General features: G+C 37.1%; 1 long non-coding RNA gene across 1 annotated transcript in view; it reads right to left on the bottom strand.

The window, feature by feature from the left end:
* Window positions 1-17,535, bottom strand: part of LOC144246768 (uncharacterized) — a 126,337-nt gene that overhangs the window by 107,051 nt on the left and 1,751 nt on the right. Inside the window, exons 2-3 of the long non-coding RNA XR_013340478.1 lie at window positions 11,446-11,560; window positions 2,193-2,339 (exon numbers count right to left, since the gene is read on the bottom strand). This is a non-coding gene — a long non-coding RNA (uncharacterized LOC144246768). The remainder of the gene's footprint in view (window positions 1-2,192; window positions 2,340-11,445; window positions 11,561-17,535) is intronic.

Below are 17,535 nucleotides of genomic sequence, written 5' to 3' on the forward strand. Positions count from 1 at the left end.
GATCATGCATCTTAATTATAACCAATAAAAATTCCATACACATTTAATTATATGCTACAGCGGAATTCCCATAACTTTAAAAAAAGCTCTGCCATGATTATTAAGATGTTGCTAATATGAGCTCACACTAATGGGCTGTGCCCACTATTAATGTCAATGCAAACAGTTTACATCGGGAATCTGTATCTCCAATTTAAATGTTAATGGACTGAGTCTTTTTCATTTATAGTGCAAGGAAAGGATAAATCTGCTGACGCCAATGAGATTATGTGAAACTGCTAACTAGCATATTACTGGCTCTATCTCCAAATGCATAGTATGGAATATAATCAATTCTCTCATATCTGTATCCTTTTGTCCTGCCAAAACAAAGAAAAACATATCCCTAATACTAGAACATATTGCATTTGAATCAGAGCAAAAGTATAGGTCTTTCATGTGATTGAGGCTAATAAAAGATCATAAATATCTTGACTTGTGTAAACCATGGATTACCTTTAGGTCAAAGGCTAACAAGTCATGTTCCAGTCCAGCACGTGAAACATGAGCAGACCCCAAGGCAGCAGTGCTTTGCTGCTCACCCCTTCTGCAGTCCCCAAAGCAGCAGCTCCTTCTCCAAGGTGTCTGTGGGGAGGAACTGCAGTGATGGAAAGCCCTGAAGCATCAGTGCTCACTCTGGATGCCATTAGTGGATACATTCTCCAGCACACAGCTATGAGTTTGAACAGGACCATTCATGATTTTAAAAGATGAGTTTAGATATTATTTCAAGAAAAAAGCCCATTTCTGAAATTTGTTCTGTGTGTATATGACATGACACTCACTAGATAAATGCCATTGATGTATACAGTTTACGTATCAGCTCCATTTTTCAGACAGATCAGATTATTCTCTCACACTTGATAATGTGATACTAGATAGTATCACAGCAATAATTCAGATGTAAAAATAAATCTGTCTATAAAAAACAATGCCCAGAAAAGTTGTTTATATTATTATGAATATTGCTAAGATCTTAATAATAATTTAGAAAAAAAAATCCCCCCAAAAAAGGGATAAAACATTTGCATTAAAACAATGCTTAGCTGAACAACTTCTCTATTTCAGGTACTTCCTATTCTATTTCAATTCTGTACCTTCACAAGCCAGAGAAACTATTCTATCTTCCTTCTCAGCCTCAGCAACACTCAGACATTGACATGTCCTCTTGAAGCCTGTTACCCGCTCCCACAGCTTATATCACCCTATAATAAACCCATGATGAGACTACCACGGGACAAATCTCACAAAAAATGGTAAAGATATTCTCCCCCTCCCCATCCCAACATTATTGAACCCCCAATTTACAGCCACTGTCATCATGCAGCTGTAGGAGTCTCTACTTCCAAGTTCCTGTAGTCTAAAGCAGGAATCTCAAGGGAGGCATTTGTGCTGTGTTTTCTGCATTTCCCTTCCAGAATTTCCTTTTTCCTCTCATTTTCTCTTTGCCTCTTACCAGCAGTTTCAGAACAAGCCTTAAGTGGCAAGTAACAGGCATTAATTAGGCCCACTGGTGTGCTGTTCTGCACAAGGAATCCTTCTTTGCCACAAAGAGCTTATAGACCATTATCTCCTTTTTTTTATCCTCCATTGTGCTTTTTTTCTTACTGCCTCCTGCCCGCCTTTTCTTCCCTGCTATTTAAATTTTAACATAGAGGTTTTGCAATACCCTCTTATTAGAGCTGCAAGAGCTTAGAAAAAAGTCTGTATGAAATTAATTATTTTTTATTTCAGACCTCTCAAGACCAAAGAAAGCATTAAAAGAAATCATGGGAAAAATATCTGAGTCCCAATAAGCAAAGTTAAGACCAAAGTTCTGGAATCAAATGTCAGTGTTGAGTAAGGAGAATCAGGTTACAAGCTTAAACAACACAACTGGAAACTGTAATAAGTTAGTGACTTCTTTGCTAGTCAGTGTTAATGCCCTGGGGATATTATGGTATTTAAAAGAAGATCTTAGACAACATATTCAGGCCACTTCTTAAAGCACATCTCCTTTCCTGGCCAGCAGTGCTCTCAAACTCTCACCCACAAGACAACACGTTCCCTTGTGTGACCATCCTACTGCAGCATCAAAGTAGGACAGTTCTAAGGAGGAAAGATATAATGAATTCCACTGTGCTTGGCTCTGTCTATGAAATTGTAATATTTACTTTTTCCTGACTGCTGAGGATTGCAAGTCCCATATCTTCTTCTCAGAGGCAACTTCAAACTTCTCTGGTCATTTTTGAGATTCAAGGTTGGCCTTTGCAGCCTCACTTCCCTTCTTTCCATTTCAGAAGAGTATAATGTCAAATTTCCTGGAAAAAATAGTAGAAAAGAAAGACATTGCAGCACAGGACAGGCAAGTACTTGATATCTTTATTTCCATCAGCAAGAGGAAAAATAATTCTTTCTAAAGGTTCTGTAAGTTCTTAAAACAACTAGAAAAGCATAGTTGCCTGAAGATAAATGGATTCTTCCCTAATCCCTTTGTAACACATGGGCCACCATGCACTATTGGTGATCCATGAACCACAGCTGGCCAGTCTCATTTCAGACGCTCAGGGATTAAACCTATCAGATTGTCAGCCTCCTGATAGACTGGGACTTGCTAAAAAGAATTAATTTTCCATGGTATTATTTAAGTGCCACTAACCTCATCTAAGGTCTTCTGGAAAAAGACCTTTTCCCACTTTACTACATTTGGTCATTGTTTTGTCACGGTTTAAACTGTGAATGCCAAATTTTGTCTCTACAGGCTTACATGGAGTTTTGACTGCCTTTGTGCATTTACTCCAAGTACACATGTACCAAAGTGGAGTGGCAGTGTTACTACACTGAGAAAAACAGATAAATAACAGGCACTGAGTGCACTAATTGAACACTGCACTGGTCCCAGCACCAAATGATTAAGAATCCAAGGAACCTTAAGAGAGAACAGAAAGTAGATAATTTTCTCAGAACCTAAATTGCAACTAATGTTTCTGCTCACACTAAAACAGCTGAGTACATCACTCTTCTTTAAAAGATTTGAATTCAGAAATCTTAACTACATGGAAATCACCTCAAAAGCTTTTAAGGCTGGTATTTTGGTTTTTGGAGGGCATCATAAGCATGTTGGCACTTTCTGTTCTCAGCCAAGGATTTCCCAGAGAGCAAAACACACCATTTTTTCTCTGGTTCCTTAATACTGACATGGCCTGCAATGTGGGCAATCTTACTTGCTCCAAATTAATTTGTCTTCTATGGTTCCAGTACCAGCCCCAGACACTCCAGGTATCCAAAATCTGCTCACAGTAAATTCAAGGAGTAATCTGCAGGTGTTAAGAGTAGTTAAGGAAAAAACAAGAGCGTGTCATATAGAGGAATATATGTCATTCCTGGAATGTATTAATGGTACAAGAACAGGTGACAAATTTATGAGAGACCAAGAAAGACATTGCTTTCCTTCCTCCTTATTTTGATATCTTATTTTGAATTGCAATTGGACTAATTATTTAAAGCATTGGTTAGGATCAGTAAGGAAGCTTGGTAGAATTTGTACCTGATCAAGATTTTACAATGCGGGCCATTATGAACATCCTATCGCTGGTCTCCAATACTCCTTATTTGAGTATCTGTCAGCAGACATGTTATAAACTTTTTACAGAATTTGTAGCTGTCATTTCAATTGCTTTGGGATGAAATGTGACCTGTTTCCATCCAAGCGGAAGCCTTTCAGGCTGTCTGTGTGAAACAGACCAGAAATAGAAGTGTTTTCTTCATTGTAGATGCAGCTTCTCACACCAATCCCAATTTAAACCAGAAATAGCACAAACAAATCTAAAAGCTACAGACTTCAAATCAAGATTAGGAGTCTTACATTTGTCAATCAGCTGCTGAGCTAATGTTCTCTGGTACAGAAGAGAGAAAAAACACATCAACAACCATTTTGGGAAGCCATCTTCAGGCACTACACAACAACAGGACCATTCCTGACTTTGGAAGAAACCTCCTTATGGCAGGGCTTGCCTGGAGTTCACAGCAGTGCTTGACTCACAAGGACCATCCCAATCACAAGTCCCTGGCAGGGCTTGTCCCAATCCCACCCCGCAGCCTCTTGGGCACAGCTTGCCCCAGCTACTGTTGTTTGCACTTGAAGTGAGTTTCAAGAGTCACAGCTGCATTCTTGCATCCTTCCATAATGTCTAACCATTTGAAATATTGCCTTCTGCCACAGGGAGTGTTTTTCCTACCGTAGAAAAAAAATATGTGAACATACTTTTTAAAAGCCTAGGTTTTATTGTCCAGTTAGACAAATAATTACAGGTTTTATTATACACCAATTAAAAAATTTTAGTTTTCATATGTTCTCCAGAACATCTTTTAATTTCATAAAGTTCTCCAGAATTTGCCTCATCTTTGTATAGTATTATAAATACAGCAATAATCAAAACTTTGCAGCAATAAATAATTAATATTATACTATACTGGAAATTTTATTGGACTAGAAGGTGGTCCAAGCTGCTGAGCTGCATCTTCACAGGACTGTTACATGACAATTTGTTGGAAATTTTTGATTCTTGGTAAGCCTGCAGGCAATGCTCAAGTTTCAATTATTTCTGAAATTTCTAGTTTGGTTAGAGACATCTACTTAGGAACTAATCAGAAATGTTGCACAAGAAGTAGAATTACAACAGCAGTCTAATCAAATAATTCATTCTTATTTAGGCAAAGAGGATTCATCATGGCTCCTGCTGACACGAGGAACACCAAAGTGTTAAAAACCACAGTCTTCAAATATAGCTAATAAAACATGTATGGATCATTAGGCAGACAACAAAGATTTCTATGGAACAATCTCCTTTTTCTCGTCTCAACACCAGCCTTTGGTGAGAAAGAGAGTGTATTGGACCAACCTTACCCTATGTCCCCTTTTCATCATTCAGCAAATTACAGCTTACTGGCTTCTGCAAAGTCTGTTTGTGCCACTTACTCATACAAGCAGTAACACTTTTCAGTGTGAATGCCATGCCAGGAGCCCCTAAAATGAGACAGTTAAACAGGGAAAGATGAATAAAAGCTACTTCCATAGTATCTTAATGTGACCTAGAAACTGGAAATTGAAACAGGGCTGACAGTGGGAACTCAAGATTTTGCAATCAGAGGGTTTGCAATAGGCTCTGAATTCCAGGAAAAGAGCAACTGGCTATTTTGTATGAGAGTAGTTACAGGAATTTTTTGCAGAAAAAAAAAGTGGGAACTACAATGATGGAACACCCTTCGTATGCTTCAGCCCAAACCTTTTTGGATGGGTATCATAATCAGAATCCATTTCAATAAATCCATTAGGATCTGGAAATGAGAGCCAATACTTCATTGTATATAAAATACAGCTTGATCATTTAATATTTTCAGTAGGTACTAACTTTAAAAAGAGACTTACCAGAGTAAGAATAGTCTCTCTCAGTCTCAAATATTGCCCCCCACTGTCTTGAACACACAGTAATTTTAAAGTATTTTAAAACATTTTAAATACAAACAAAAGTGTTTTAAAGGTTGTGTATTTAATTTAATTTGTAGGACCAAGATTTCCTTTCCAGTAATCGGGGAAAAAAAAATTACAAATGCAGAATCTGAAATGTTCAAAGTTTAATTAATTTAACAATCACAGTGAAAAGGAACTTTGCCATGCCTTGAAACAGTGATGTCCCAAATTCTGCCAGAGGAAAAATAAATTACCAAGTAACCACAACACTATTCCCCCACAATTCACCTTACACAGCTCCTGCAGCCCCACGGTACAGTACAGCTCAAATAACCCCTTTTGATTCCTCTTCCTGGCCCAACCATTATCAGCTAAATGAAGTCCAGCAGCCAGGCCAGAAATACATCCCATTAAACAGTTTAAGGACCCAGGCACACAATGCTTTGGAAATGCTTTCCACACTCTGAGCTTAGTCTCAGTAGCCTGTAGACTGCTAGCACTAGCCAGTGCTGCTTCAGGATGGCTGGGGAAAAAGTGTTTGAGCGTGTCACAGGTTTGGGAAATATCAGTACTTAAACTTACTACTGACAGCTTAGACTGGTCTGGTTGAGCAGGCTGTGATTTTATAACACAGAAATAAGTGTGCAGGTTCAATATAGCTTATTCAAAAATTAATTATATCAAATGCAGTTTCAATCCTTCCCATGGAGGGCAAATAAAAGCAATGTTTATCTATCTGCACTAAATTCTTGATGAACCCATAGTGACAGAGTATTTTAGGAGAACTGAACAATGAATACATTGATGAAATTGAGATCTGCTCTTGGACAATGTAATAATTTGCAAAGAAGAATAAATTTTTGATTTGAACAGTTCACTAAGTTACTTACCATTTAATCAAAAGCTACAGTCTTTTCTAACTGGCCCTCAAAAGCACTTCATAATGGCAATGAACAGATTTACAATCCATCTTGGATTTAGGCAGAAATTTCATTGCAACCATCTGAGACATCTGCCTCTTAAAACATATACTGGGTGTCTGTCACTTATTGCCCATCTGATAACTCCTATCGAGAATCTGCACAATTCTGGCGACAACTGAGGGGATTGCTTTTTTGGTCATTAAGAGACTTCTTATTCCAGAAACTCAAAAGTTGGATATTTTCTGGATAAATCATCTCTTCTGTTCAAGAGACTAATTTTTTCCGTATATAGCATCCTGCACTATAACACTTGACCTTGGAAATATTAAGAAAAAAGAAGACAACAAAAAGAAAAAAACACACACACATCCAAAAACCCCCCAGCAGCACAAGCAACTTCTCACTTAGTTACATCTCCTAATCCATCATCAACTAGTTGAAGAACTAGGGTCAGTTGCTCTCTATCACCATGAAAGAGTTCAATTTCACAGTACTAAAACTCACCACTTCACAGCAACAGCTTTGATGACACACCAGAGTAAAGCCTTTATATTATAAAGCATGGATACCAGGAATAAATACTCTTCTGAGGTCAAGGAAATTGGATTGCATAGAAAAATAAGACCTCAAAAGCAGTATAATAGAGGTATTCAGGGTGATGGAAGTGCTCAATAAGATAGAGCTTTAGATATTTTTACACTGATGAAATAAAAAAAAATTAAAGGATCACTCACAACTTAAGAGGAATAGCAAAACATAAGCAGATTAAGTGAGGTAGTTAAAATATAATATTGCACTTGCTTCTTTTCACAAGAAATATAAGCTGATACACTACAACTATGTAAAGAGAGAGAGTACCTGAATGCCTCAGCTAACCAGTATTACAGTTTCTCATGGTAGAATTTTATGTGTTTAAAGAAAAGATGGCAAAGCTGAAGTTACTGCAGTTAGAGATCCATCAGGGAGGATGTGACCCTTCTTTAACAACAGAATTATCACACCTCCATCAGGAAGCACATTGATTTAGCGTGCTTAAATCTATCATTATCTTTTCTGATTAATATCAAAATTGCTGCTTGCTGATCACTTAAGTAAAGGGGCTTTTGTATGGGGGAAAGGGCTGACAAAGATCTGATGTTAAGGCACAAAGAAATAGAGAGACAAAACAGGGAGTTCCATTTTCAAGACAATACCCTTTCAAGACATTATCCCCCAGGGCCACTGTAACAGAATGCTGTATCTAAATCAGCAGGTCGTGCACTAGAAGATGGTTTAACTGCTAATTAACACTAGATGATATGCTGAAAATTACATGCTAATTAATTCTCTGTAGATCTAAGTGCCCTTCTTTCTATATAATTTTCAGTGAACATATTAACACGGGGAATAGAATGGCATTAATTACAGATTCACATGACAAACATGTGAAGCTATATTAAATAGTTGATGGAGGTTAACTAAAAAGAAAGATGTGGGTCAAAGTTGTAGACTACAGGCCACAGTATCATAAAGATAACCCACATTAAAAAGAAGAGGGCATATATTACCCATTCAATCTTCCTGTCAGTTTGATGTTGCTCTCTTGTATTAGATTTTCTTGCAGGAAGATCACTATTCTGAAAATAGGATTCATCTGTGCAGAATGCAGTCTCACAAAATGAAGGCTAGAAATGGAAAGTAAATAATCTTGCTCTTTTAGAAAGTGACAGTGATTACAGGTTTGGGGGGGTCTTTTTAATAATTTAACTATTAACAATCCCCACATCACAACCATTTGAAAATGGCAGAGAATCAGTTGTATAGTTATGGAGGTAGCTAAAGAATCAATATTCCAAATACTGGTTGTGCAATAGTCCCACTCTAGAATAAAAGAAACCTTTTAAGTCAAATATGTATGGCAACGATATACAGAGCTACCAATTTAATAGCTTTTAATTTAAGGTCTGGAACTACACCAAATAAAGTAAAATCCAGTCACTACCATCAAATCAAACAATCAAATGTAAGACATTGCCCATGCTTCAAGGGTCTCAAATTCCAAGTACTAACTATAGGCCAGCCCAATTCAGAGATGGAAAAATTATACAGAAAATGTGGTTATAATGCTAAAATTAGATTTTCTGTTTATCAGATAATGGTACATCTATATGTATGGCTATTTATTTAGCTCATAATCTTGAGACTTTTCCCTTCCAGTACCTTCCAACAAAAGCACTGGTAATTTGTCATTAGAGAAACATTAGTTACCAACACCTTTCCATAAATTCTTTCTTCGATCCAGTACTGATAGATATAGATATATATAAATGCCTTTTTTTCCCCCACAAAAAGCCACCTCATCAGTCAACATTGTCTTTGAATTAAAAAATAATAATAATAAAAAAAAAGTGCAAGGTTTCCTAAAAAATTAAAATTATATCTCCATAATGTACATTTGTCTATTCTATTGGAATTGAAAATTTCTGCTTTAGTCATACACCTGAATAAGTTCATTTGGGGCACTGCATTAAAAGTAATACTCATCTCTCAATAAGAAATTCAGAAAAGAAGAATATTAATGCTGTTTTTAAATTTTCTTTTAATAGCACAATAGGTAACACCAAATTAGGAATCAGGGAATTCGGTGCATGGACACTAACAACCAAAATGTGTGCCCCAGAGAAGTAAACCTTTATTTGTTCATGGTCTCTAGGGAAAATAGCTGACAATTAGTCATCTTAGAGGTTCCAGACTAAGAACCAGAACATGCCCAAATGTTCTGGCTTTATATTTGGATAGTTCACTCTCCAAAATGACCAGAATCATCTTTCATGAGAGACACAGATGTGCAACTTCAAATATAGCTTTTCTGCCTAGCACAGAAGAGTAATAAAACTTTACTTTATGTTTAACATTTTTCTTGTATAGGACGTTGTTAGTAAGTAATTAACTCTGCTATATGACATAAGACACAAAATACAGAAAAAGAATACAGCCAGAATTTTTTACTTTGCTAGAGACAGCCACAGAACACACGCAAGACAGTTCCAGGTGGATTAACAGAAAGCAAAAATAAAGCCTTACCACAGCTTGTTTGAGGTTTATAGTTCCCTGACCCAAGGAAACATCCAGTATTAGAAATCTTTTTACAAAGACTTTAGTACATGCCTGCCACCATCAGCTCTTAGAGCTGGCAAGAAAACACCAAACAGTTTAGTAAGATACTGAATGAAGGATAAAAGAGAAAATGGGTGGTGGGATAGGATATAAAGCAGATGAGAAATCAGATTCAGATGAATCCATTTTAGGCTGACCATCAACCCTTGATTCAGCTCTAACCACTGCACCTTGTCTCACTTGAGAAGCCCTTGCTGCATTAATTTAATTTCAAATTTTCCATCCAAGATACTCAGAACAAAATCGAAAAATATACTGTAGGCAGTATCTAACTGTCCATAAGCCCCTTTGGTCAGGACAGTAACCTTTGTAGAGATTCCTTATCTTGGAAGGGTGATCCTCTAAAGCACAGATGAACTTTGAAGACAGCTTGAAAGTTTTTAATGACAGCTCCTGCACAGCTGGGTGAACTGACAGGTGTGTTGAGTAAGTTGAAAAGTTTTGTAAAGTAGTTAAGTAACTGCAGCCAGGTGTAACATGCCATTAGCAGAGCAAAGTTACCCTACCAACAGCTATATGTCTCACCTCATTGTTCCAAACAGTGTGGCTTTTGCTGATGGATTAGATTTACTAAATGTTTGAAGCCATTCTTAGAATAGACAAGTGAAAGCAATTGTTCCCAGGTGTGTGTTTTACATGCCTCCCCTTTTCCATCACAGCTCTTGCCTCAAGGGTCCTCATGCATTAGACCCAAGCTCTATACAGACTTTCACAGCAGCTCTGTATTTATAGACACAAAAGGAACTTGAACTCTTCTTCCTTGCATCTGAAGCTTGCATCACATCTGCTACTGTCAGACAGTCAGGTATTGTCTAACCACCCACCCTGTGCAAGACAGGCAGAGAACACTTAGCAGAAGCTGATGAGGTTCTCCTTGACTCCCCCACTAACCAGAGGGATGCAGAATTTACCTTTCAACGAGGACACAACACCAGACATTCTTCCCTCCCTCCCCACAGCTGCTAGGATGGAGTCACCGTTTTCACCCTTAGGGCCTTCCAACAATCAGCCTGCAATATTTTTCAAGCATGAGTAACTGTAGTAGTATCTATTGTTTCTTGAAGAGATTTTCTTCACTAGGAAGCACCTACTGAGATACTTAAGTGGAATTTCTATGGCTTTTTTGCCAAGATTTAAGTTGGGAACCATTAACACAAATGAAAAACATCATAACTGAGCATACGGGCAGCCATCTGAGCGCTCTTGACCACAACTGCTCTGAGAAAAGCCCTGCAGACCCATCATATATGGTATTTCTTAGATATATTGTATCTGATTTTAATAATGTAAGAGTTCTCAATATTGTTTGCACTTTTTAAAGCTTGAATTCCTCACAGGAACAGAGATCACAAAAAAATTAACCTTCTACAAACATCTTCTGTACCAGGTGGGTTAGCCTTGATAGGTAACATCATTCCACTGGTGGGGGTATGCATTTTCTTCTATATGAAATATAATCTGAAATGTTTTCACCTTAACTTATTTCTTGCAGTCTGTGAGAATACATCTATATGAAATTAGTTCCAAAGATGGTTGTAACAAATACCTGCCAAGTACATCGTAGTGGTAGAATTTATATTTCTTAAATATTGAAAAGAGCATTAAGTTATGGAAAACTAAAAACTACTCCACATCTTGCACTTGTACTCTACTAAGCAGAGGACCAGAATGTTTTCTTTATTTGATGAAAATTATCTAAACATGAATAAGCAGGATGGTTTAAGCACAGCACATTAACTGATTAACACATGCACTTTAAAACTGTAAGTAATTACTGCTCATGACAAAGCAAGTACCCAGGGAAACTAGGACCCCATGAGATACACATCTTTTTATGTGTATTAAAATGTGTATTTACATTGATTTTCAAATACTTACAGTTATCTTCTTCAATAAATTAGAGAAGTACTCGAGTTTCTGTTAGTGCTTTAGCCCTTCACTGCTACAACAAGCTGTAGCAGTTGTTCAGATCATGAAATTTTCTCAAGAAGTTCTGTAAATAACATGGTTAAAAGAACGTGTTAGTTTCTTAACTTGAAGACTAAAAAAAAGGACTGTATATTTAGATACATATGAATGCGTATTAACTAAAACATGCACGTATATATTGACTGCTGAGCTAAATACTAAAAATTCAAGATGCTCAGTCTCCCTGAATAGGATAATGATGGTATATAAAATTAGGTGAACCATCACAGTTACAGTCATATCCAGAGGATTTATTTTGCCAAATTTAGAGCCAACATCTAGGAAATACAGCATGTTCCACTGAAGAAAAACAGATTAAGTTCACATTTCTTTCTGACGTTTAAGACGTAGGAAAATCTTGGAAGCACTCACAGAATCAGCACTTCACACCCTTAGCTCTGGGGGCAGGTGGAGCCTGTGTGGCCAGGGCTGATGCAGCCACCCTTCTACCCCAGTTCCTGCACAGAGCCTGCCCTGGCTCTCCCCCCAAATCCAGGGGTGCCCAGAGCTCTTCCCAGGCAATGCTTGTAGCCCTGCTGCTTCCCAGACCAAACTGGGGCTGGGGAGGAACTAAATATTCCTTTCTGGCAAGAAAAGGCTTTTACAAAACCCATTGCTGCTCTGAACTATATCCTGCAATTGTTGGTACCAACACAACATTTTTTTCTCTCATTACTTTCCTGCTCCAGTCCCCACCAGGAGGGTGCCAGCAGCTGATCCCAATCCATGAAGTGGGTGCACCTGGGGCCTGCACCCCTTGCAGGTCCTCCTGTAGGGCAGGGCTCACTCTGCTGCCTTTACAGTGCCAATGCCAGGAGCTGGGTGACACACACAGGGGTTTGTGACTTCTCAGCTCACAAAAAAAAAATTCTGAAAACTTGCAGAAATATCAAAGCTAACAGTGTAACACACGATGAAGCTTTTGTGCTCTTTAACTGAGCACACCGCTCACATGGACAGCAGGAGTTCTGCTCACCTAAGGGCTAAAGAATTTGGCTTGGATATAAAATTTAAAGTGCCTTTAAAAAAAAGACACCCAAGAATTTATGCTGCAGTGCTGAATTAGACACTATTTATACACCAGCAATTATTTCAGGGTATTTTTCTGCCTCTGCTTCCATTTTTGTCCTGGAGCATGGAGACATATTTTCCAGTGCAGGATAACACAGAAATAAGTACCATAATCTCACTGGTGTCTACTCTTTGCATAAAGCCATGAGCATGGCTGTGCCTAAGCTGTTTATTAAGGCCAAGCACCCAGGGGGCTTCTCTGGGCACTGTCACACCCCAGCAGAGTCCGTCTGCCCTGGGCAGAGTTTGATCACTATTGAGTTTCTCTCCATCTTTACTACAACTTCTAAAACTTTGATTCCTGCAGGAATCAAATTTAATCTGTTTCAGTATATTTTATGCTCCTCTGATTTATTCAAAGCTGAATAAAAGCATTGCAATGCTTAGGTTTCCTATTTTACTTTGGGAACTATATTATTAGTAGCCCCATTCAGGAACTAGATTAACTTGAGTCAAGCAGATTAAAAACCCAAGCTACACCTGTGGTATTCAGCTTGCTCTTTAATCTTATCCACTAAATTAAAAAAGCTCTGGATAAAAATGAGACAGGTTAACCTATCACTTGTCTCATGGAAGGGTCTTTAGGGTAAAAAGAAGACTCAGTTCTCCTGCAAGCCTGGTAAATTTTCCCCTTCTTTGCTGAAAAATACCACCTCTGTACCAAATTATTCTATTTCATTGAACAAAACAAAGCATCCTTTTGGGTTATACATGCAAGAAAATGGTTTTGCTGTATTGCCAAATACAAAGAAAAACTCTATATTTCTTATAATTGATTGGTACTACATGAAAAATTAAAGTGATTTATTTTTTAAAAAAATTATTCTGTAACCAATAGATTTATTATTTGATACTCCATCATTTAAGATTACTCTTCTTTATTATAGTCTAGTTGCATTCTAATGTTATGTGAGATTTCTGGGGTTTTTTTGTTAACTAAAATGGAGTAAAAGGGTGAAAATAGTACCTGTATGATGATATATAGATATAGATGAATGCTTTTTAATATAACATGCATATTTGTATATAAGCATATATGAGATGACCAGCTAGTAAATACTTCATTTTATTCTGTATAGGGTAGAATGTACCTAAATGAGCTCAGACAGATTGAACAATAAAACTAAAATGACAAAATGGGTTTTAAGTCAGGAAACAGAACAGTAGAACAATTTCCTGAGTTATTTAAATGCTTTCATTTAAGAAATGTCATTACATACTTGAATTACACTGGAATATAATTATATAAACACCACAAATAACAATGTTTTACCTAGAAAAACAGAAGTTAAGGGAGGAGAACTATTTCCTGGAATATTTCTTCATTTTAAGATCAAGTTCTGGTTGTTATAAGAAGTAAATCAAAAGAAATGTTCTAGATTTATTTTAGGAGTCTAAAATTCTATGAGTCTAAAATCCTAAGTATGTGTATAAATATGTGTATACATTTATACACATATTTATCTTAAAATATCTGATAGATGAATAGCTCTCCATATTTAGTTCCCTGCAGGTTTAAGATGCAGTCATTACACAAAAGCCCTCCTAAATTATTTTGGTCACCTTAATCAGAATTTTAGCTTCACAATTTAGCATCACTGAGGATGATTATGAAAAGACTGCTTGTAAGCAATTAATTCTAATATTTTCATAGGCTGAGTCAGAGGAGTGTATTTTGCTACTCACATGTTTTTGATTTTGGTATTATATGTGCTACAAATTCACCACAAAGATCTGCCTAGTGTGTCTAGCTGAAAAGAAGGATCACAGAAGAGTATTATGAAAAAATAGAGACTCAAACAATCTGAAAAATTGTGTTTACTCAAGAATTTCAAAGTTAAGTGAATTTTAATAGCCCAAGAGGGGCCAGATGAAAAAATAGTTATAAAGCATGTATTGTAGAATGCTTGCTATACTTTAGAACTTTTAATATTGAAGTATTTGCAAATGAGCACAAGCTTACTAGCTGATCTTGCACCACTGATTTCAGGGATTAGTGTAAAAATAGCTATAAATAGAATTTGAGCCTTATCCACTCCCAAAATCTGAAAGACAACTGTGGCTCTTCTTTCTTGCTTGCTCATCAACCCAAATAACCCTGATCAAACCTGTGTATGTATTACAAGTAAAGGTCACAGTCCTGCCCATAGTAACAGTAAAGGACTTGAAGCTGTATTCTGTCACATTGCGAGACAAATTATTTCAGTCGCATACATGTATTTCTTCATCCATTATTCCATAAAACTGTAGGTTATTACCATGCAGTTCTCCTCTTCAAAATAATTTTTGTCTTCTACTTAGCATTTGAGAAAAATGCTTGCAAGTAACCTTCTTCCCAGCTGAATAGGGCTCATGGAGGCAGATCCAGTCCTCATCTCCCTCCTCTTGTAGTCCTGGCTGATAGCACTTGGGTTTGAAATACTACTTAAGTATTTTAAATGCTGTTAATCTAGAAAAAGTTTTTGAGAGCCTTTTTTCTCTCTTTCTTATGCAGACATGAAACAGGGACATTAAAACAAATTAAAAGAAAGGCAAGTTAGGCTACTCAAATCCCTCAGGATAGGGAGAACTGTTCTAAAGAGAAATAAACCAAGTACAAGGGGATGTGAAGTAAAGTGTGATACCATTTCAGAAAAAAAATAGGGCAATAATATTCTTTCCCAAACAATAGCATATACTCTTAGCCATCAATAGGATGTGCTTTTCCTTCAGACTTCATTTATTTATATCCCAGAATGAAAGTGATGTAGGAAAAGAGGGGTCAGAAAATTCTGATATGGATGTTTCAGATTAAGATTATGCTTGTTTTAAAATAGAGCTGGTACTTTAAAAAGACAGTCCATATGGTAAATAAATGTTCAGTCACCTAAATATGTAATTTTGGAAACTCAGGATGTAGATTTTGGAGGTAATTTGTTTAGCCCCAACAACATACTTGTTGCTGTAGAATGTCCCAGCTGCAATCTGTCTTGTAGGGAGTGATGTGCTCATGCAGGGTCCCTGCACACACCCTAAGAAAACTGCTCACTTGAACTAGTAAAAGAAGGAACATAAATCATACAGAAAGACTTGGAAGAAAGAATTTACACACATAATGCTCTTTTTACCCCATAAGTGTCAAGAATGCCATATCAGAAGGAGTAAGGATCCATCCTAAAAACCAGAATATTCCGGGCACTGCAGAAAAAATTTAAAGTCATAGGAATACAAAGAAATTAAAGTAAATTTTTATGTTTGAGGTTACTGCAGAATGAAAATGTGAACTAAAAAGAAAAGTATTTTTTCTCCCTGAATGGTCTATTAAAGTAAAATGACATGTTTCTATAGTAATATGATTAGAAGTTATAAAATTCTTTAAGATGGAGACTGTCTTCAGTAAATGGCCATGGAACACCACAGGATTTTATTATTTAAAGTGGTTAACAACAGTAGGTTTTGTTTCTAAGTCTTACATGGCCTTGATTCAGTACAGACTGAGAATAAATTCCCCAGAGGTTTGTACATCAGTTATATTGAGGCAGCTACACATGGAACCACAGAACAATGGGGTGGGAAGAGCTGGGAAGACACATAAAGAGGGGATAAAGGTGGTGAAAAATCTCATAAGACTCAGGTAGTTAGACAAGTCTCCTCAGAAAACTTGTTAAATTTGTAAGGGCCACAAGGACTGGTGTCACTGAGCACTGCAGAGTTGATTATAGTAGAGCATATTGAAAATTCCAGCTTTTGACCAAATGGCTGCAAACATCCAGCCTTTCTGAGGATTCTTCTTCACAAGGAAAGGAGAAGGTAGCTAAAGTGTACCAGCAGTGTGTGGCTCCACAAGTAAATTTCAGCCAGTCATAGAAGTCTCCCTTACCTGCTATTGTTATATATTTGTCCCTACCTACCTTCAAGGAGTGAGCCAGGTTTATTTATTTATCCAGACTAACATCATTTAGTGCTATTACATAATCTCTCTTCTCTAGAGGAAACAAGCTTAAGGCTAACACTGCCTTGGAGTTCAGACAAAACAAATGGCCCCATATTTGACTTGTCATCAAAAGGAGAGGGATTTTTAAAAAAGAGGCATTTTTTTTTTGTCTTCCTCCTTTCTGTAGTTCACAGAATGGTATATGAGAATCCAATTAAATTAGACAAAAAGGAAGAGAAAAAAACAATTTTTAAATACTTTTGTGCATATTTTGATTTTTGTTACCAGACTCTGAGGACCAGAGGTATAACCAGATGATCTAAAAATGGCAGACACCTTATATAGTAAATTAATATATTGGCAGGTTTGCAGGCTTTCCACTTCAGGCAGAGAACCTAAGAAAACTCTTTTTGCAGGTGCCTACAAACATCCTCCTTTCAGCCGCATTAAGGAATTGCTAAACTACAGCATGCAATGTCATGCAAAATGTCTGTACACCTCACAGATATGGCATGGAACAAGTGCACAAAGAAAGGGTCACCCTTAGCTGGGAGTACATACTGCTCAAGCTGGTAGTAGAAAATAAGGCATTCTCACAAAGCCAACAACAGAAGAATATGCCCACTTCTATTTCGACCATGGTAATAGGATTAATATTATTCATGCCTTTCACAAAAGCTCTTGGCTTCAAGGCTTGTCCCCCTCTAGTAGTGGATACCCAGGTAAAAAGGTTGCAGTTTTGTACTGCTTTTAACATTAAGCTTATGGAAGATGGAAAATAAGTGTTTCTCTAAGTCCCTTTCAACCACTCCTCACTCTAAATAAAAAGTAGAATATTTTTAGTCCACAGGAACAGCTCACCCTGCTGTCAGGCACTGCAGTTTGCAGCATGTGCAGTTCAGAATTGCAGTGTTGTTATTGACTGTGGGTGTAATCTGCCTAACGTTCTCCAGATTACACAATTTTTTGAGATGACATCTTGTAGAGGTTCACTGTTAGGAGGCAGGTTACATCCA

The sequence above is a fragment of the Lonchura striata genome, chromosome 9, assembly GCF_046129695.1.
Source record: "Lonchura striata isolate bLonStr1 chromosome 9, bLonStr1.mat, whole genome shotgun sequence".
In the NCBI taxonomy this organism is placed as follows: Eukaryota; Metazoa; Chordata; class Aves; order Passeriformes; family Estrildidae; genus Lonchura; species Lonchura striata.